Here is a 22,197-nt window from a genome sequence, read left to right as displayed (position 1 = left end):
ATGGCAGTGATCCAGTTTGCATCCTTTAAGGCTTCCTTGATATTTTTGGGTTCTATTTGGGAAAGAAAGGCTGAGAAGGCAAGTGAATTTCTGGATTTTGATCTGGTTGTACTCCTGAATCTAGAGGGGTAAGTATATTATCAAGAGGGTGAGAGCTTTTGTGCTTCCAGTTGGGTACTTTAATTTTATTTGTAGAGGAGCTGGGTAAGTCTGACTGGTTCCCTAGCATTCTTCTCTCAGCAACCTGTGGAGTACCTTGCACTGCATCAACCACTCTTTCATCAGCTTCAGTAGTTGTAATTGTGGTACTCGGTTTCTCTCCTGCTGATGAGAAAGGAACTGCATTGTCTTCACCTGACTCCTTCACTTGACTCATCATGTCTTGCCTTTCCGTTTGCCATATCAATGACTTCACCTGGAACTAACAAAGGCTCTCCATCTTGATCACCCTTGTTGCTTTTCTCACAAGAGAGATAGGACTCGTCAAAGATTATGTGTACACTTTCTTCAACACACTGAGTCCGCTTGTTGTATATCTTGTAGGATTTACTTTGAGAAGAGTACCCCAAAAAGACTCCTTCATCACTCTTGGCATCAAATTTTCCAAGCTGATCCTTTCCATTATTGAGAACATAATATTTGCACCCAAATATTGTTAAGTGAGTCAACTTGGGATTTCTTCCATTCAACAACTTATAGGGAGTTTTGTTCAAGAGAGACCTGATCATGCACCTATTCACCAAGTAGCAGGCAGTGGTGACAGCTTCAACCCAGAAGTTCTTCGCAATCCCACTATCGATCAACATTGTCCTTGCCATTTCTTCAAAGGTTCTATTTTTTCTTTCCACAACTCCATTTTCTTGTGGAGTTCTAGGGGCTGAGAAGTTATGAGTGATCCCATTCTCGTTGCAAAAATCATCAAGCTTAGTATTGTCAAATTCTGTCCCATGATCTAATCTTATGCATGCTACTTTTGAGTCCATCTTCACTTGAATTTTCTTCACAAAGGCTATAAACACTTCAAAGGTCTCATCTTTTGATCTAAGAAAGAGAGTCCAAGTGAATCTGGAATAATCATCCACTATCATAAAAATGTATATTTTCCTCCTCCGCTTTACACTCTCATAGGACCACAGAGATCCATATGAAGGAGATCAAGTGGTTTTGAGGTGTTGACATCCTTTTTTGGCTTAAATGAGGATTTCACATGCTTCCCTCTGGTGCATGCATCACAAACTTTGTGCTCCGCGAACTTTGACTTGGGAAGACCATGCACTAGGTGCTTCTGAACTAGTTTGCTGAGTAGAGAAAAACTTGTGTGCCCTAGTCTTCTCTGCCACAGCTCAGCATCATCATCAACTGCTTTCAAGCAACTCAGATCACCACTTTGTAGAGACTCAAAGTCGGCAACGTAGATTTTCTTGTATTTTTTGGCCACTAACACCAATTCGCTTGTTACTAGATTAGTAACTATACAAATTCTTGACAAGAACTCCACTTTGTTTCCTTTATCACATATTTGAGAAACACTCAAGAGACTGTACTTGAGCCCATTGACGTAGTACACATTCTCAATTAAGTGAGTGAGTGATTTTCCAATCTTTCCAACTCCAAGAATGTATCTCTTTTTCCCATTTCCAAAGGATACACTCCCTCCTTGAAGGGCGTTTAGTGAAAGGAAGTCCATGGTATTCCCAGTCAATGTGCTTTGAGCATCCACTATCCATGAACCATTGTTGACTGCTTTGTTTCACTGTTCCCTGCACAAGAAAATCAATGGTTAGATTTAGGAACCCAAGCAAGTTTGGGTCGCTTGTAATAAGCAAGAGGATGAATAAGTGCTCTTTTAGTCCATGCAGGTAACATGCGTTTTTTATGAGTAGCACCTGGTCCCCTTCTAGCAGCTACTCTTTCAGCAAAAACTTTATTTTTCTAAAGAGACTGAGCTTTGTCTTGGCAATCTTCTTTGAAATGCCTATTGTTCCCACAGTAGGTACACAACCAATTATCGGGTACAATAACATACTTGCTATGAGGGTTGTAAGGAGTTCTCTCCCTTTGAAAACCAATTCCCTGCCTGTTTCCACCATTGTGAACACACATGGAAGCAATAACATCCGAGGACCAGGTCCACTTAGGAGACTTTTCAAGATCATTTTTACTCTATCCAATTCTGCTTGGAGTTGTCTAGTTTTTTCAAGTTCAGCACATAAACTGATTTTTACAGCATTTAATTCGTTTTCTAGCCTGATATGTGCTTCACTAGCAACTCCTTTTCCTTTATCAGTCCTCCCAGACCCACATCCTGCTTTGAGTTCATCTATTGTTTCCCTCAAATCTATGATCACAACTAGGAGGTTATCTCTTTCTTGCTCTAAGTGTAGACGTGTGATTTTTGACCCTCCCCGGGAATTTTCACATTTTTAGCGTGAATATTTAAATTGGTTCTAATATAGCTAATTTGACTATTTTACTTTATTTCGTCGCAAAAGAAAAAATACAAATAATATATATATAAATTTTAGCTTATATATTTCTCACAAACTTGAAAAAATACAAAAAAATAGTACTTTATATAATTTCGAAAATTATAAAAAATATAGTTTTATTAATGTTTTGTAGTCATTTTAACTTAAAAAATATAAAAATAGTACTTTATGTTTTTATCGTTGTATAATTTCGAAAATTACAAAAAAAGTTATTAACGTTTTGTAGCCATCTTAATCTTGAAAAATACAAAAATAGTACTTTATATTTTATCTTTATATAAAAACGAAAATGACAAAAATAGTTTTATTTATGCTTAGTAGCTATTTTAATCTTGAAAAATACTAAAAAAAAAAGAAGAAATAGTTTTGTTTTAAATGTTAGTCTTATGCTTTGTAGTTATTTTGCTTGCATAAGATTAATTGAATAACATCGTGTTTTATTCTCGGGTCTGGGCAAAGAATAATATTTGGGTTCAAACTACCCGTTTTTAGGCCTAATTTTCGGACCTAGCCCGTAATAATCCGAGCCCACCACACATGGGGGACACACGTGGGGAGCACGGACGGAACACCACACACGGGGAACCCCACCGTACATGGGGGACACAAGTCTTGGACCCCTACACACGTGAGGTCCATGTTCTTTGAGTAGATACAAAAACACACGGATAGAAAAATTGAAAGGGGAAAGGAAAAACACTTAGACTTGATCTTCTTCTTCCTAAAAGAAAACAAAGGGAGAACCCTAGAAAAAAACCCTAAGGCTTCATCTTCTTCAGGATTCCGAACGACTGAAAACCAGTCGCGATAACCAGCCCAACTCCCCCATCGTCTTCCCCACCTCCAAACCTCTCCGTAACAACCAGCAAACGACCCCTTTCATCGCCGGAAAACCAGTAGCTCGCTTTCTTCCTCCATTGAAACCAGCTCCATCCTCACGTCCGGCGACCACAACCCGTATCCCGTCATCACCATCGTCCCCAGCTGCTCGTCACAGCTGATTCTGCCTTTTGCTTCATCTTTTCTGTCCAAAAGACCCCGTCGTCCATCACCCGCGAACACCTCCATAACCCACGACCCCTCGTTCTTTTTTTTGAGAAGCAACAACCACATCTGCATCATCGACCAATCTCCTGTCCAAACTTCCTTCATCGACCACTGCCCAAACGACCCTCCATAGCTGCTCCTTCCTCACATCCAAACGACCCATTTTGCTTCATATTCACGTACCAGTTTGCTGCGTCGAAAAGGAAAAAAAAAACAGCAGCAGCCAGCATCTCAGGTCGCTGACAGTCTTGGTTCGAGCTTTCTATTTCCATCGAGGTCGTCGTTGTTCGTCGAGATCCGGTACGTCGAGGTTGTTGTCCGAGGTTTCGTCACAGTTTCGACGTATCAAACGTTAATCACAAGTAGGGTACCTCTGCCCATATCCTTCGTATTTGCTTTTGGGTAATATGTGTATATGATATTAAAATGTAATCCTAGCTCACGTGGATCGTGGGTAATTGAGCGAGACATATATACATGATGTTTGCGAATTGCTATTTCTGGCTAACTCCGTATGGCATTGAAATTTGGCCGTGAATGTCTTTTCTTTTGTTTTGTTACTCTAAGCAGTTATTTGGCATTCGTTTCCTCATGTTTAGGTTGTTGATTATCCAAATATTGTCACAATAGGTGTTTGTACACATTCTGAAAATTTTAATTATTTAGTTCTTCTTAATAGTTGCTTATACATGTAGTGGTAATTTTAAAATTATGGTAGTAAGCTTAATTCCACGAAAAATACTCTTTCCATCAAATAAGTTCAATCTACAACCCATGACCTCCGCTTAATTAATTTTAATCCTTTAGAAATCGAGGTGTGTCATCAGTTGAATTGTCCATGACCTCGCAAAGTAGAAAAATGTAATTATTTTAGCCTTATCCTTTTTTTTTAAAATAAAAATAAGACGAGCCTCGCCAAATAAAACGCATAGATTGCGGAGCCCTCACAAAAATATATGTGTTAAATACTTAGTTTTCGGGATATGCTGTCTTAGCAAATTTCACGGCTTTTTTCCAAAATAATAATGCGTTAGTATCTTTAGGCACGCATTTAATAATTTATTTCCTTAAACCCGGGTGCACATTTATGTGACCCAAATCCAAATCTCAACGGAGTCGAAATGTGTCTCTAATCACGGGTACATTGATTGTGACGTGGTTTGAGATGCATTTCCATGACGTTGCAAATTCTTTTTAAAATAATGAATGAGACGAGCCTCGACAAACAAAAAATGCACAAGCTGCGGGGCCCTCTAAATGTATATGTTAAAATACTTAGAATTCGGGACAGGCCGTTTAGCGAATTTTACGGCCTTCCCCAAAATAACAATACGCTAGTTGCTTTAGGCGCACCTTTAATAATTTATTTTCCTTTACTCGGGTGCACATTTATGTGACCCAAATCCAAATCTCAACAGAGTCGAGATGTGTCAACAACCACGGGTACATTGATTGTGATGCGGTTTGAGATACATTTTCACAACGTTGCAATTCCTTGTAAAAATAATAATAATAATTATGAAAGCGGTAAAATGTTAAAATTTGCACATAAATTCATATTTGTATAAAATCAGATAATCAAACCAAATATAATAGTTGAGCGACCGTGCTAGAACCACGGAACTCGGGAATGCCTAACACCTTCTCCCGGGTTAACAGAATTCCTTATCCGGATTTCTGGTTCGCGGACTGTAACACAGAGTCATTCTTTTCCTCGATTCGGGATTAAAATTGGTGAATTGGGACACCCTAAATCTCCCAAGTGGCGACTCTGAAATAAACAAACAAATCCCGATTCGATTGTCCTTTAATTGGGAAAAACTCCTACGCCCCTCGCGGGAGGCGGAAAAAGGAGGTGTGACAGCTCTAGCGACTCTGCTGGGGACTTCTTATTACCCAGAACCACTGGTTCAGGGTTAGAAATTCGAGCTTAGATAAATTGTTATATTTGGTCTTATCTGATTCTGTTACATGATATATGCCTAATGTGCTAAATGATGCTTTTACCGCTTTGATATTATTTGGATTGTACATATAAACTGTGCCGAAACCTTCTCTTCTTACCTTCGGGGATGTGCTTACTGGTTAAGACTCCCTATTCTGTTAGTGTCCTACCCTAAATAAAAGAGGCTCGGAAAGTTTCTAAGCTGGCTGGCCTTTTGGTTCCCGGAAAGGAGCTCCTTCCTCGATTCGAGTTGTCCGTTCGGGTACACTGTCTAGAACACATACCCAGGTTTTGAACCTAGAATAACTCAACTTCATGTCGAATCCCTAGTAGGAACGTTTATTTGCATCATGTGCATTTGACTTAGGGGACTCAACACAGGGGTTGGGTCCGTCTAGGACAAGCAACCTGAAAATAATAGACCATCTTAAGGCATCATATGTGCTACATGTTGTATTTATTCAAGGGTAAAAGGGTCATTTGGTGGACCAATGATAGTTGAGGACAAATGACACTCCTTATCATGCTGATCACGTTAAATAAGAAAGTTGCACGATTTTTTTAGATAAGCATGATATTATGTTAATTAAGCACATGGGGAACATTTGTGGAATTCAAGAAGCCTTGGTATTCCATATGTCCCCACACTTCATTTTTGGGAGAAGCACATGGAGAACATTTGTGGAATCCAAGAAGTCTTGGAATCCCCTATGTCCCCCATGCTTCATTTTTGGGAAAAGCACATGGGGACCATTTGTGGAATCCAAGAAGTCTTGACATTCCCAATGTCCCCCACGCTTCATTTTTGGGAAAAGCACATGGGGAACATTTGTGGAATCCAAGAAGTCTTGGAATTCCCTATTCCCCCCCATGTCACATTTTTTAAAAATAATAATAAATAAAAAAGGAGCATTGAAAATTCAAAAAAGATTTTGTATGTTGTCATCATTTTCCACAAATTAGAAAATCGTGAAAAAGAGGAGAAAATAACAGTGTAGAGATATAACTACTTATTTTTAGAAAAACAACCAATGTCCAAGTAGTGTCGAAACTCTGCCGGAATTTTGAAAAAAAAAAGGAAAAGAAGGAATGTTTTATGTTTTACGTTTGTTTGTGTGTTTGTTATGAATGAAAAATAATAGTTTGTTTGTTTGTTGTGGAAAAAATAGAAAATGGAAAAGGGTCTTCTCAAAAATAGTTTATTTGCCCGAACTACGCGGGTTTGATTCTCACCGGATGTAAGATACGTAGGCAACCCTCATCGGGTCCAACCCCCTTTTGCTATTGCTAAAATAGCCAAAAACCAATAAATAAATAAAAAACGTGTCAAAATTTTAATCTTGTCATAAATAAGTCGGGTGGTGTTCAACCTCCCCTTTCGCTAAAAAATAGCCAAAAAAAATTTGTCAAATTTTGACGCTGTTTTATCAAGAAATAGCCGAATGTTTCCGAAAGGGACGCCGGAAGGCTGACTTTGCATAAACATCCATCTTTGGGTCATTTTTTAAGATTTGGTCCAGTTAACCCACACAGCCTTAAAAATCTTCATCCCCGAGACGTTGAAAGGCCGTGTTTGCAATATTGAGTTTGCTAATTTGAAAAACGATAAAAAAGAGTCATGAATAAGTCAGGTGATGTTGTTTTGTCATAAATAGCCAATGTTCCCGAAAGGGACGCCGGAAGGCTGACTTTGTATAAACAGCCACCTTTGGGTCATTGTTTTAGATTTGGTCCAATTGACCCACACAGCCTTAAAAATCTTCGTCCCCGAGGCGCTGAAGGGCCGTGTTCGCAACACCAGTTTTTTTTTTTGTAATTTGAAAGGAAAAAAAAACAAAGAGTCAGCGGTCAGGTGAATACCGTTTGGATATTTAGTCAAAAATAAGCCGAGCCAGCTTCTGCCGCGTCTTAAACCGTTCTTGCCGAAATAGCCTTAGAGTATCTTTCAGTTGTCGAAAGGCTATTTTCGTAAAAGAACGGACAAGTTCGTCATAAAATAATCCTTCCCGGCCGCAAAATTCATATGAAATTTGGAAGAGGCCACGTTTGCAAAAATAACCGTTTGGTTGCATTTGTCAAACAGAGAAAGGAAGCTGGCCATTTGTTTTTGGAGTTTGTCAATCTTTTAATTAGAATAGGTGGGTTGTTTGATTTTCGAGTTTGTAGGTCATCTTCAAACCTTTGAAACCCAGTTTGTTTTAAATTGAAAATAAATATTTATTATTGTTTATCTTTTATTAGTCCGAACTACGCAAGGTCTGATTCATGCGGGGTCATGATACATAGGAAATCTCCATAAGATTAGACCACAACAAAACATAAAAAGAAAAGAAAAAGAAAGTGAATAAATAAAAAAGAAAATAAAGGGGAATGGAGGGTTTCCGAAACACTTGAAAAGGGCACAAATAAAAACAAGCTGGGAGGATGCACGCGGTAGGAGCAAAAACATGTTAGAAATGGTTAACTGCCTAAGAATATTGCATCCCCCAACATGCAATTGCAATATCTGTTAAAACTCTAACGCTAACAAGTTTGTTGTTTGTCCAATTCCAAACAGTTAGTTGTTAAAGCGTACTGGCACCATACCATTATCAAACAAGATCAAAAGGGCTTATACAAGAAATCATGGTTGACTCAGAAAATAGTGTTGAGTCGGAAAGGACGGCACATCAGATGCTGAAGGAGGCGATGGCCAATATAGAAAAAATGAGATTGGAAATGCATGAAATGCAGCTAGCCATGGCTAAGGTGCCAAAGGGGCCCGAACCACTCGTCACTCCTACTTCCCTACCGGGACACACACCGGAATACCCTTCACCCGGCCCTTCAACAAGCTTCCCCATTGCCCAATACTACCAAAGGGAAACTTCTTATAATCTCCAAGCTCCACCACCCAAACAACACCCTCCTCCGCCAACCGTCCCCGTCTTCGGGGCACCTCCACCAGCCACACTGCAAAGATCCTCCAGCGAGCCGTTGTTTCAGGCTCATGATAACCAGTATTATCCTCCCGAACCAACCTTTAAAGCACCCGAACCATACACTTACACCCCTCACCTCCAACTTCCAGCAGAAACTGAGAGGCCGACTAAGAATCCGGAGCAGGATGAAGTGCTTCGTAAAATGAAAATCCTGGAGCAATCTTTCCGGAGTATGCATGCATTGGGCAGCCAGGTTAGTGTGGCCTACAATGATCTGTGCCCTTTCCCTGATGTGCAATTGCCGGCAGGTTTTAAGATGCCCAAATTTGATCTATACGAGAGGCATGGTGATCCCATGGCACATCTGCGAGGTTTCTGTAGTAAGATGAGAGGAGCAAGTGGAAAGGATGAGCTTCTGATAGCTTATTTCGGTCAAAGTTTAAGCGGGTCCGCACTCGAATGGTACACGAGGCAGGATCCTAGCAGGTGGTATACCTGGGACGATCTAGCACAAGCATTTGCGGGTCACTTCCAGTATAACCTTGAGATCGTCCCGGACCGTCTCACACTGTTAAAACTTGAGAAAAAGCCTGGAGAGAGCTTCAGGGAATTCGGATTCCGTTGGAGGGAACAAGCAGCAAGAGTCGATCCACCAATGAGGGAAGGTGAAATGGTGGACTACTTCTTACAAACTTTGGAGCCAACTTACTTTGGTCACCTAGTGACGTCAGTTGGTAAATCTTTCAACGAAGTAGTAAAAATGGGCGGTATGATCGAAGATGGACTCAGATCCAACAAAATCCTGAGCTATTCGGCGATTAAAGCAACCACTCAGGCCATCCAGAGTGGCGCTCGAGGTCGCAACAGTCGAAGCAGGTACTAGGTCCAAATTCAGAGGTCCTTCCCTTCACTACAAGCCCAGACCCCGTCACCCAAATTATCCACACACTCCATACAACCTTCCACAACCCTACTACCCACCATCAAAGCCACTCTTTTCAGCCCATCATGCCCAAACCTGCCCCCGAGCTCCATATAATCCGCCTCAGTATTATCCTCCGAACAATGTCCGGTCACAGGTTCAACCATCAGGTCACCCCCTATGGCGAGAGCCAGCACCACATAATGCATTCTTGCCTTCACAACGTTTTCGAGCACCCAATGACCCTAGAAAACAGGGGCATGGAGGGGAACAAAGGCAACGAAATAGTTTCATGCCGATTGGGGAGTCCTACACAAGTTTGTTTGAAAAGTTAAAGCTTTCTGGCCTGATTGAGTCGCTCCTTGGCTATACTCCAGACCCATATGCAAAAGGATTTGATCCTGCTATACGATGCATGTACCACTCTAATGTCCAAGGACATAGCATTGAAGACTGTCGTTGTTTGAAAAAGGAAATAGAAAGAATGATTCAGGAAGGGGTAATTGTGATCAATGACAGTGACAGGGAGCACGCGAATCCCCTTGAGAACTTCTTGACTGATGTTGATGATACTGAAATTGGTGATGGTCATGGCAATGTTGATATAGAGCTCAATGGCTAAAATGCTGTGCTTGGTAGTAGGAAAGACACTCCATTTTGGGTCAGCCGGAGAGGATCTTTGATGGTTTATTTTGTTGTCATTTCTGTTGTCTGGATTATGCTTAGGGTTGTAATCCGGATATTGTCTTGTGTCAAACCCTCTTGTCCCTCCATTTTTGCCACAATGGTTTATTTAGTTTGGTCCAGGTTTGTTTCATGGTGTACTTTGGTTTGTTTTGCTTACTTTGTTATTCGAACCATTCCACCGTTAGTCTAATGCAAATTTCGGTCTTTTATTTATTTCCAGTAATTTTCTTTGTTTAGTTCTTCTATCCTTTTGTTGTGTCTTTTGTTCAAACACCGATTCTAGTGACATGACATGCGCACACAATTTTGGCCCAATCTTAAAAGCTGATCATTAAACCATTGGGAGGTGATCGAAACGTTTAAAGGAAATAAGAACGGTTTGAGATTATTTGGAGCCCGAGTCATGTGGAACTGGGGAAAGTAAAACATAAAGAAAACCATTAAATGCAAGGTTTGCCAAATTGACATGAGGGTCGTTCATGATAATGCGAGTGAGAGTGTTGCCCAACGGTGCTTTAGAGATGACAAATGAAAAAGCAAATGGGTGAGTATAATTGTCAAGTCCAGCACCATCAGAAGAGGCTACAAATCTTTGTTTAATTGTGTTGTTTGCACTTGACATGTTTTGAATATTGGAATGACGAAGACATTTTGTTCTGCTACCTAAACACTTTATCCTTTGTTACCCCTTTTGAGACTTATTTATTTTCTTTCATACTCCTCTTTCGGAATTAGTAGCAAAGGGTAGAAACACAAACAGAAAAGATAAGAAAAAGAAAAAGAAAATAAAAGGAGAAAACAACAAGAACAAAAAGAACAAAAAAGCAAGAAAAAAAAAAGCAAAAGAGAAAAGGAAAAGGAAAAGAAAAGAAAAATAAAAGGAAGATAAGAAATGAGTCACAAGAAAAAGGAATCAGTGGGAACTACGTTTGACCTGATTCCTCAAAGAGGATACGTAGGCGCTTCGTAGCTCGGTCATAGTGTAACAAAAATTAAAATATCCCCAAGCAAGAAACTGAGGCAACGGTTGCGCTTGTTGTAAATAAATCTAGTTCTGAAGGTTGTAATTTTAAACCCAAAATTGATGCATTTTTTAGCCTTAAATACCCTTCCTTTCTAGTCTATCCAAAATCCTACACTACGGTCCAAAGAAAGACCTTCTGATCAGTCTTCAAAAGATGCCAAGTCAGACAAATGAGAGAGTTTTATCAGAACATAACATTCAGATCCCCATGCAGAAAAGACTCTGATCTCCATGCAGAAGAGACTCTGATCCCCATGCATAAAAGACATTGATCCCCTACGGAATGAGGATCATGAGTTGAAGGGTTGGATAGCCAAAGGAATTCCTAGTAGAGAGAATCTTATCGGTAACACTCCAATCCCCGACTGAGAAAGAAAAATGAGAGAGTCTTATCGGTGAAAACCTTCACAGGCACCATAAGGCGAAGAAAGCTGAGAGAAAAACCGAAATGAGAGAGACTTGATAGTAAAAACCCTCCGGGGCACTACTAGTCGAATAAGGATTGAGAATCAGATGAAAATCATCAGGTAGAAATGGTGAAAGGCGATGTGACGACGGAGGATAGGCCACATGTGCATGTCATGACCGTTAGAGTCAGTATCCGTGTTTGATAGGTTTTACTTATAGTTTCTTTTGTTAGAGAGTCATCTTTTTCTTTTTGTCTTTTATTCCGTCCCTTTTTGTCTTTCTCCTTTCATAGAAAATTCTCCAGTAGAGTCTGTTTGGTCAAAGCAAGTGAGAAATGACTTCAAAATTTGCCATCAGCTTTCCAATTACGCAAGATGGGATCTGATTAGTACACCCAAGTGGTATAAGTCAGGAAGGAACAGGCGCAAAACCTGTGTCAAGAAGGGTATCCCCATCAAGATGAGATTGATAAAAGGGATGGGCCAATGTCAGCAATTAATATCATCCCCAACAAGTTTTGATAACATAATGGAACACAAAGCGGGGAAAGGAGAAAGAGGAAACCATCCCCAGCAGGAGTGGCATGACCGCTCACCATGTTTTTAAACTAACAAATTTTTTTTTTGATTTGAAACAGGGAAAATAAATGTTATTGATGGCGGAAATACATGCCATAAAGAAGATCATCAAACCGGGGCAGAAAATTTTCTAATTGTGAAAATTTTCTTGAAGGCAGGTACCCATTTGGAAAAGAAGAAAGATAACACCAGTCTCAAGGGAGTTGATCTTTGAACCAGTCTTATCCCCAAGTTTTAATAAAGGAAGTTGTATCCCCAGCGGACAGAACAAAAAGATTGAGACTTGTGTTCGGAAAGGCAAAGGGCCAGTGTCGCTCCCAGCAGGCTTCAGAAGAGTGGAGCACCAATTTTGAAGGAATCCCCCAACAGTGTTATCCTCAACAGAGTTATCTCCAGTTGATAACATTTTTATCTCCCGCAATGTTGAGAGAAAATAAAAGTTTTGAAGGGGGGAAGGAAAGAAGATTCCCCCAGCAGTATCATCCCCAGCAGGTAAGTAAATAATTCCCAGCAGTGTTATCCCCAGCAGTTTCGAGGGAAGACAACACAGGTAAGTAAATAATTCAGGAAGAAGGAAATGGTCCACGCATAGGAGACGCACTTCGTGAGTTAAAACTTTCATTCCTAAGAGACGCACTTCCTAACTTTAGTTTTACCCCTAGGAGACGCACTTCCTAAGTTTAGTTTTACCAATAGGAGACGCACTTCCTAAGTTCATTTTACCAATAGGAGACGCACTTCCTAAGTTCATTTTACCAATAGGAGACACACTTCCTAAGTTCATTTTACCAATAGGAGATGCACTTCCTAAGTTCATTTTACCAATAGGAGACGCACTTCCTAAGCTTAGTTTTACCCATAGGAGACGCACTTCCTAAGTTTAATTTTACCCATAGGAGACGCACTTCCTAAGTTTAGTTTTGCCAATAGGAGACGCACTTCCTAAGTTTAGTTTTGCCCCTAGGAGACGCACTTCCTAAGTTTAAATTCATGCATAGGAAATGCACTTCCTGAATTAAGTTTTCATTAGTAGGAGACGCGCCTTCTAGTTCGAAATCAGTAAAATTTCACCCATAGGAGACGCACTTCCTAAGTTTAGTTTTACCCCTAGGAGACGCACTTCCTAAGTTTAGTTTTACCAATAGGAGACGCACTTCCTAAGTTTAATTTTACCCATAGGAGACGCACTTCCTAAGTTTAGTTTTACCATAGGAGACGCACTTCCTAAGTTTAGTTTTGCTAATAGAAAACGCACTTCCTAAGTTTAGTTTTGCCCCTAGGAGACGCACTTCCTAAGTTTAAATTCATGCATAGGAAACGCACTTCCTGAATTAAGTTTTCATTAGTAGGAGACGCACCTCCTAGTTCGAAATCAGTAAAATTCCACCCATAGGAGACACACTTCCTAAGTTTAGTTTTACCTCTAGGAGATGCACTTCCTAAGTTTAGTTTTACCAATAAGAAACGCACTTCCTAAGTTTAATTTTTCCCATAGGAGACGCACTTCCTAAGTTTAGTTTTACCCCAGGAGACGCACTTCCTAAGTTTAGTTTTACCCATAGGAGACGCACTTCCTAGGTTTAGTTTTGCCCCTAGGAGACGCACTTCCTAAGTTTAATTTCATGCATAGGAAACGCACTTCCAGGATTAAGTTTTCATTAGTAGGAGACTCACTTCCTAGTTCGAAATAATTAAAATTCCACCCATAGGAGACACACTTCCTAAGTTTAGTTTTACCCCAGGAGACGCACTTCCTAAGTTTAGTTTTACCCACAGGAGACGCACTTCCTAAGTTTAGTTTTACCAATAGGAGACGCACTTCCTAAGTTCATTTTACCCATAGGAGACGCACTTCCAAAGTTTAATTTTTACCCATAGGATACGCACTTCCTAAAGTTTAGTTTTACCCCAGGAGACGCACTTCCTAAGTTTAGTGTTACCAATAGGAGACGCACTTCCTATAAGTTTAGTTTTTCCCCTAGGAGACGCACTTCCTAAGTTTAATTGCATGCATAGGAAACGCACTTCCTGAATTAAGTTTTCATTATTAGGAGACGCACTTCCTAGTTCGAAATTATTAAAGTTTCACCCATAGGAGACGCACTTCCTAAGTTTATTTTACCCCTAGGAGACGCAATTCCTAAGTTTAATTTTATGCATAGGAAATGCACTTCCTGAATTAAGTTTTCATTGTAAGGAGACGCACCTCCTAGTTCAAAATCATTAAAATTTCACCCATAGGAGACGCACTTCCTAAGTTTATTTTACCCCTAGGAGACGCACTTCGTAGTCTGGGTCGTTCAGGTTATATTTTTGCTTTAGGAGACGCACTTCCTAGTCTGGTTCATTTAAGATTTCATTCGTAGGAGACGCACTTCCTAGTTTGGCTTTTTCAGGTTGTATTTTATTTCAGGAGACGCACTTCCGGAATTGAGATTTCACCCTTAGGAGATGCACTTCCTAGTTTGATTCATTTTAAGTTCGGCCATAGGAGACACACTTCCTAGTCTAGTTTATTGAAGTTTTACCTGTAGGAGACGCACTTCCTAATCAAGGTCTTTCAAGTTTTTCTTTTAGGAGGCACTTCCTAAATTGAGATTTTATTCATGGGAGACGCACTTCTTAGTTTTAGTCACTGAAGTTTTCACCCCTAAGAGACGCACTTCCTGGTTTAGCTCATTCCGATTCAACCATAGAAGACGCACTTCCTAGTTTGAGTCATTGAGGTTTTATTTTAGCAGACACATTTGCTAGCAAGAGTTTTTTGGTTTTACTCGTAGGAGATGCACATCCTAGTCTAGTCTTTAGTTTACTCTCATCATTGCATCAGTAGTATAAGTGGGTTACAATTTTGCTAACGACTCACAAATCTTCCCAGTGCAAACTGGGTTAGGAAGTTTCATTTGTTTTGTTTGTTTTGGTTGAAGGATCCCGCCTGGAGAATGGAGGTGATAAATTTTTGAAAAAATTGTTGAAGTCAGGAGCCCGCCTGGAGAATGGAGGCTGAATTAAATTTTAAGAAGTTGAAGAAGTCAGGAGCCCGCCTGTAGAACAGAGGTTGTTATATGTTCAAAATGACGAAGTCAGGAGCCTGCCTGTAGAACAGAGGTTGTTGTATGTCGAAGTTGTTGAAGTCAGGAGTCCGCCTGGAGAATGGAGGCTGAATTAAATTTTAAGAAGTTAAAGAAGTTAGGAGCCCTCCTGTAGAACGGAGGTTTGTATGTTGAAGATTGATGAAGTCAGGAGCGCGCCTATAGAACGGAGGTTGTTATATGTTCAAGATGAAGAAGTCAGGAGCCCGCCTGTAGAACGGAGGTTGCTGTATGTTGAAGAGGAAAAAGTCAGGAGCCCGCCTGTAGAACGAAGGTTGTTATATGTCGAAGATTGAAGAAGTCAGGAGCCCGCCTGTAAAACGGAGGTCGTTAAATTCAAGATGATGAAGTCAGGAATCCGCCTGTAGGACAGAGGAATATCTTTCAAGATCAAGCAGTAACCCACTGGAAGGCAGAAGGTTACAACAAAAATTCCCAGCATTCAATCCAAGTTAGAAATAGCAGAAGCTCGCCTCAAGAATGCGAGTCAACAGTCTGAGATGATCAACAGAAACTAGTCACAAAAACAAAAACAAGAAAAGAAAAAAAGCAAGCATAAAAAAATGAATCCAAAGTACGGAAGTGGAGAACAAATGTGGTCTGCTCAAGAACTAGCACCTACAACTAGCAAGTATCAAGGTTCAAATCCAAAGTCTGTATGAAGCACCATTCAAGACTCAAGATCAAGTTTCAGAAGACTTATAGATAGGAATCCTTGTAACTAGTAGCTGATAGGCTTAGTTAGTCTTTTTTCATTTTTCATTTTTGTAACAGCAGGACCGCGGAGCGGAACCTCAACGGAATGGCACCTCGATCGGCTCTTCACCTCGGTACACTCTACCATCTCTCTCAGTTCCGAACTACACGTGGCCTGATTCCTTTATAACCAAGGATATGTAGGTAGCTCAGATACCAGGGCTCGGTCACATTCCCTTCCTTTCCTTAGTGTAGTCCCTCCAAATAATGGTCGGGTCAAAAACATGTCTAGTCATTTTTTGTCGAAAAACTCTTCCGTAGTGGCCCTCGTAGACCTCCTGTAGACGTGTGATTTTTGACCCTCTCCGGGAATTTTCACATTTTTAGCGTGAATATTTAAATTGGGTCTAATATAGCTATTTTGACTATTTTACTTTATTTCGTCGCAAAAGAAAAATTACAAAAAATATATATATAAATTTTAGCTTATGTATTTCTCACAAACTTGAAAAAATACAAAAAAATAGTACTTTATTTTTGTACTTTATATAATTTCGAAAATTATAAAAAATATAGTTTTATTAATGTTTTGTAGCCATTTTTAACTTAAAAAATATAAAAATAGTACTTTATGTTTTTATCGTTGTATAATTTCGAAAATTACAAAAAAAGTTATTAACGTTTTGTATCCATCTTAATCTTGAAAAATACAAAAATAGTACTTTATATTTTATCTTTATATAAAAACGAAAATGACAAAAATAGTTTTATTTATGCTTTGTAGCTATTTTAATCTTGAAAAATACTAAAAAAAAAAGAAAGAAATAGTTTTGTTTTAAATGTTAGTCTTAGTTTGGTAGTTATTTTGCTTGCATAGGATTAATTGAATAACATCGTGTTTTATTCTCGGGTCTGGGCAAAGAATAATATTTGGGTTCAAACTACCCGTTTTTAGGCCTAATTTTCGGACCTAGCTCGTAATAATTCGAGCCCACCACACATGGCGGACACGCGTGGGGAACACGGACGGAACACCACACACGGGGAACCCCACCGCGCATGGGAGACACAAGTCTTGGACCCCTACACACGTGAGGTCCATGTTCTTTGAGAAGATACAAAAACACACGGATAGAAAAATTGAAAGGGGAAAGGAAAAACACTTAGACTTGATCTTCTTCTTCCTAAAAGAAAACAAAGGGAGAACCCTAGAAAAGAAACCCTAAGGCTTCATCTTCTTCAGGATTCCGAACGATTGAAAACCAGTCGCGATAACCAGCCCAACTCCCCCATCGTCTTCCCCATCTCCAAACCTCTCCGTAACAACCAGGAAACGACCCCTTTCGTCACCGGAAAACCAGTAGCTCGCTTTCTTCCTCCATTGAAACCAGCTCCATCCTCACGTCCGGCGACCACAACCCGTATTCCGTCATCACCATCGTCCCCAGCTGCTCGTCGCAGCTGCTTCTGCCTTCTGCTTCATCTTTTCTGTCCAAACTACCCCGTCGTCCATCACCCGCGAACACCTCCATAACCCACGACCCCTCATTCTTTTTTTTTGAGCAGCAGCAACCACCGCTGCATCATCGACCAATCTCCTGTCCAAACTTCCTTCATCGACCACTGCCCAAACGACCCTCCATAGCTGCTCCTTCCTCACATCCAAACGACCCCTTTTGCTTCATATTCACGTACCCGTTTGCTGCGTCGAAAAGGAAAAAAAAACAGCAGCAGCCAGCATCTCGGGTCGCTGACAGTCTTGGTTCGAGCTTTCTATTTACATCGAGGTCGTCGTTGTTCGTCGAGGTTCGGTACGTCGAGGTTGTTGTCCGAGGTTTCGTCGCAGTTTCGACGTATCAAACGTTAATCACAAGTAGGTCACCTCTGCCCATATCCTTCGTATTTTCTTTTGGGTAATATGTGTATATGATATTGAAATGTAATCCTAGCTCACGTGGATCGTAGGTAATTGAGCGAGACATATATACATGATGTTTGCGAATTGCTATTTCTGGCTAACTCCGTATGGCATTGAAATTTGGCCGTGAATGTCTTTTCTTTTGTTTGGTTACTCTAAGCAGTTATTTGGCATTCGTTTCCTCATGTTTAGGTTGTTGATTATCCAAATATTGTCACAATTGGTGTTTGTACACATTCTGAAAATTTTAATTATTTAGTTCTTCTTAATAGTTGCTTATACATGTAGTGGTAATTTTAAAATTAAGGTAGTAAGCTTAATTCCACGAAAAATACTCTTTACATCAAATAAGTTCAATCTACAACCCATGACCTCCGCTTAATTAATTTTAATCCTTTAGAAATCGAGGTGTGTCATCAGTTGAATTGTTCATGACCTCGCAAAGTAGAAAAATGTAGTTATTTTAGCCTTCTCCTTTTTTAAAAAAATAAAAATGAGACGAGCCTCGCCAAATAAAACGCACAGAATGCGGAGCCCTCACAAAAATATATGTGTTAAATACTTAGTTTTCGGGATATGCCGTCTTAGCAAATTTCACGGCTTTTCTCCAAAATAATAACGCGTTAGTATCTTTAGGCACGCATTTAATAATTTATTTCCTTAAACCTGGGTGCACATTTATGTGACCCAAATCCAAATCTCAACGGAGTCGAAATGTGTCTCTAATCACGGGTACATTGATTGTGACGTGGTTTGAGATGCATTTCCATGACATTGCAAATTCTTTTTAAAATAATGAATGAGATGAGCCTCGACAAACAAAAAATGCACAAGCTGCGGGGCCCTCTAAATGTATATGTTAAAATACTTAAAATTCGGGACAGGTCGTTTAGAGAATTTTACGGCCTTCCCCAAAATAACAATACGCTAGTTGCTTTAGGTGCGCCTTTAATAATTTATTTTCCTTAACTCGGGTGCACATTTATGTGACCCAAATCCAAATCTCAACAGAGTCGAGATGTGTCAACAACCACGGGTACATTGATTGTGACGCGGTTTGAGATACATTTTCACAACGTTGCAATTCCTTGTAAAAATAATAATAATAATTATGAAAGCGGTAAAAAGTTAAAATTTGCACATAAATTCATATTTGTATAAAATCAGATAATCAAGCCAAATATAATAGTTGAGCGACCGTGCTATAACCACGAAACTCGGGAATGCCTAACACCTTCTCCCGGGTTAACAGAATTCCTTATCCGGATTTCTGGTTCGCGGACTGTAACACAGAGTCATTCTTTTCCTCGATTCGGGATTAAAATTGGTGACTTGGGACACCCTAAATATCCCAAGTGGCGACTCTGAAATAAACAAACAAATCCCGATTCGATTGTCCTTTAATTGGAAAAAACTCCTACGCCCCTCGCGAGAGGCGGAAAAAGGAGGTGTGACACTAAGGCATCGATTTTTTCCACTAAGTCATTCTTTTATTTACTTAGATTTTCAATGGTTTCTTTTAGGTCAATAACTACTACCATCAAGTCGTCTCTTTCATGTTATACACTAACAATTGTTTCAGTCAAAACCACCTTTTCATTCTCCAGCTCACTTATTGTGTCCTTTAGATCAACCACATACACTACCAAGTCATCTCTAGTTTGTTCAGCATCTCCTAACTCTATGGTCAAGGCAACATTATCATCTATAAGACTATGATATGCATCAATTAACACATTTGCTAATGACATGAGTTTTTTAGGAGAGTAGGATTTCAGATTTCTCTGAATGTCCCTGCAGTTTACCTCATCATTGTTATCATCTTCATCATTGTATGATTGAGCCATCAAAGAAAATATTGAATCATATTCATTTGCTTCACCTTCAACTGCCATCATAGAGTTATCACCTGTATCAGTTTCTTTTTCAGACTCACTTAAGGAATCTCCCCATGCTGCAAGAGCTTGCTTTACAATATTGTCAGCGACGTTCCTTCTTTTAAAGCATTTGTCAGACACTGGGTTCCTCTTTGTTGCTTTGTCAAGGTTGTACTTGAAATGTTCTTTCTGCAGAAGAGGGCAATCCTTGATAAAATACCCTGGCTTTCCACATTTATGACAAAGGTCATAATTCTTTGGTCTGCTGGAACTGCCTCTTTTTGGTATCCCTCTGTTTCTTCTGACCATCTTTTAAAACCTTTTGGTTAAGTAAGCCATGTCACTGTCCTCCTCACTTGACTCATTGCTTTCAACTTTGAGTACCAGGTTCTTTTTCTTCTTTGGTGATCTTCTTTTACTGTCCTTCTTCTTCTTCTTCTTCTTCTTCTTCTTCTTCTTCATTTCATAGGTTTTCAGATTTCCGACTATCTCATCTATGGTTAACTCTTGCAAATCCTTTGCTTCAGTATTAGCATTTACCTTACTCTCCCATGAACGAGGAAGGACACTGAGAATTTTCCTCATGAGCTTGTTCCTAGGAATAATTTCACCAAGCGAGTGTAACTCATTTATGATGGAAGTGAATATTGTGTGCATGTCTTGAATGGATTCACCGTCCTTCATTTTGAAGAATTAATACTCATTGGTGAGCATGTCTATATTAGATTGTTTTACTTGAGTGGTTCCCTCGTGAGCTGTTTGCAAAGCTTCCCATATCTCCTTGGCAGATTGACAGGCTGAGATCCTGTTGTATTCATCAGGTCCTATGCCACAAACCAAAAGTTTCTTAGCACGAAATTTTTCTCAACAACTTTCATAGCTGTGTCGTTGTATTCTTTCCTAGTTTTAGGCATCGTCATATGGGGGTCTCCAACCTTCTTCGTTGGGACATAAGGACCATCACAAATAACATCCCACAACTCAAAATCTAATGTCATGATGAAGTCATGCATTCTTGTCTTCCACCACCCATAGTATTGTCCATTGAACATGGGTGGTCCATATATAGACTGACCTTCTTCAAAATTTTGTAGAGCAGCCATGATGATCCTTTCTGGGTATTAACCTGATAGAAAGAACCCGCTCTGATACCAATTGATAGAATATATGAGTCCACCAAACTATATAGAGACCAGGTCCTATATAGGTTTCCACAGAGAATGCTAATATAACAGTAAGTAAAGAGGACATAGAGTTTTTACGTGAAAAAATCCCTGCTCGAGGGGATAAAAAATAACGACCTACACTGGTAGGATTTCAACTTCACTATGAGCAACTTTAGATTACAACCTATGCAATTTAGGAATTAAATTCTTAATCCCTCACTAACTTGTAATATACCTATTACAAGCCATTTTGCAATACACTTATTATAAAGACTTCAACTCATGACTAACTCTAGTCACGACACAAACGCTAAAGGTTTATGGTTTACAAAGGGTTTCTGAATCACGCTTCTAGATAAGAAAAGTAGGAATTACAATAAAGAACAATTACAAAGTTACATCTCAACTAAGGACATTCAAAATACTTGTTGTAGGAACTGGTCCGTAGTAGTGTTGTTCTTTGTTCTTGATGCACTTGAGAATTGAATGCTTGGAAGGCAAAACGGTTGGAGTGCTTGAATAATTTCTCAAGTATTCAAGTGATGTTTTGTTGTAATGTTTAATGTTAATACAACATGGATGATATTACTTGAATGATGTAATCACTTGATAGGTCAAATGAGAAGTGACTGCAGAACTCTACTGCACTGTTTCTGTGCACAGTGCAGGCAGTATGATTTACATGTCCTTAGAGTAATAGGTCCAATTGTTATTTTCACTGTTCTTTGGTGATTTCGGAGAAACTGCAAAAGGGATTTATGTTTGTCCTATTGCGAGTTTATATTAATCACTAACTTAAACTGGATCAATCATGGTGCAGGAATGAAGAACTTCAACAAATGAGCTAGAAAATTCATCCAATGCCTCCAAACTGTTGATGGTAAGAATTTTCTTTGTGTACTTGCTTTTGTCTCAACTAGCTCAAGACATTGCTGTCTCTTGTTGCTCTCTATTTTTATAGTGATAATTCGTTGAGTTTCTTTGCTTGCTTGAAGCTTTTAATCGTTGTATAGTACTTATGCAGTATTTATATCACTCATGTTGGTTCTAGATTTAGGCTACTGCAAAGATTGTTTTAACCACTTTGTAGATACAAAGTTAGAGTAACATTTGTCATTATCGAAAAAAGTCATAGTAGCATTTACGATACTGGGTAATGAACTTAATAGATTTTAATTCCATTATTTGGCTTTCTATCCTTTAGCATTTCAAAAATGAAACTTAAGGTATTTGCTGTTGTTTGCTAATTGTTGATAATTTAAGTTAGTTCATATACTTACGCATGCTATTGTCACTCTCTCAAATTCTATTTGTTTTACGGATGTCTACCCTTTCTTGGTCACTAAATATAATTATATTCAAGTGCAATGGAAGTCCATCAAGGTCATCAATCACAATGTCATGGAGGTCTAAAGCCTTCTGAGCAA

At 39.4% G+C, this 22,197-nt stretch overlaps 1 long non-coding RNA gene across 4 annotated transcripts in view; it reads left to right on the top strand.

The window, feature by feature from the left end:
- The window catches only part of LOC107780368 (uncharacterized), a 44,654-nt gene that overhangs the window by 21,441 nt on the left and 1,016 nt on the right, over positions 1–22,197 (top strand). For all 4 annotated transcript variants that reach the window (XR_012696945.1, XR_012696944.1, XR_012696943.1 and 1 more), the window contains one exon: positions 21,591–21,650. This is a non-coding gene — a long non-coding RNA (uncharacterized LOC107780368). The remainder of the gene's footprint in view (positions 1–21,590; positions 21,651–22,197) is intronic.

This window comes from Nicotiana tabacum, chromosome 11 (genome assembly GCF_000715075.1).
Source record: "Nicotiana tabacum cultivar K326 chromosome 11, ASM71507v2, whole genome shotgun sequence".
NCBI lineage: Eukaryota > Viridiplantae > Streptophyta > Magnoliopsida > Solanales > Solanaceae > Nicotiana > Nicotiana tabacum.
Note: the sequence above shows the minus strand (reverse complement) of the source record. Positions and strands in the feature narration are given on the sequence as shown.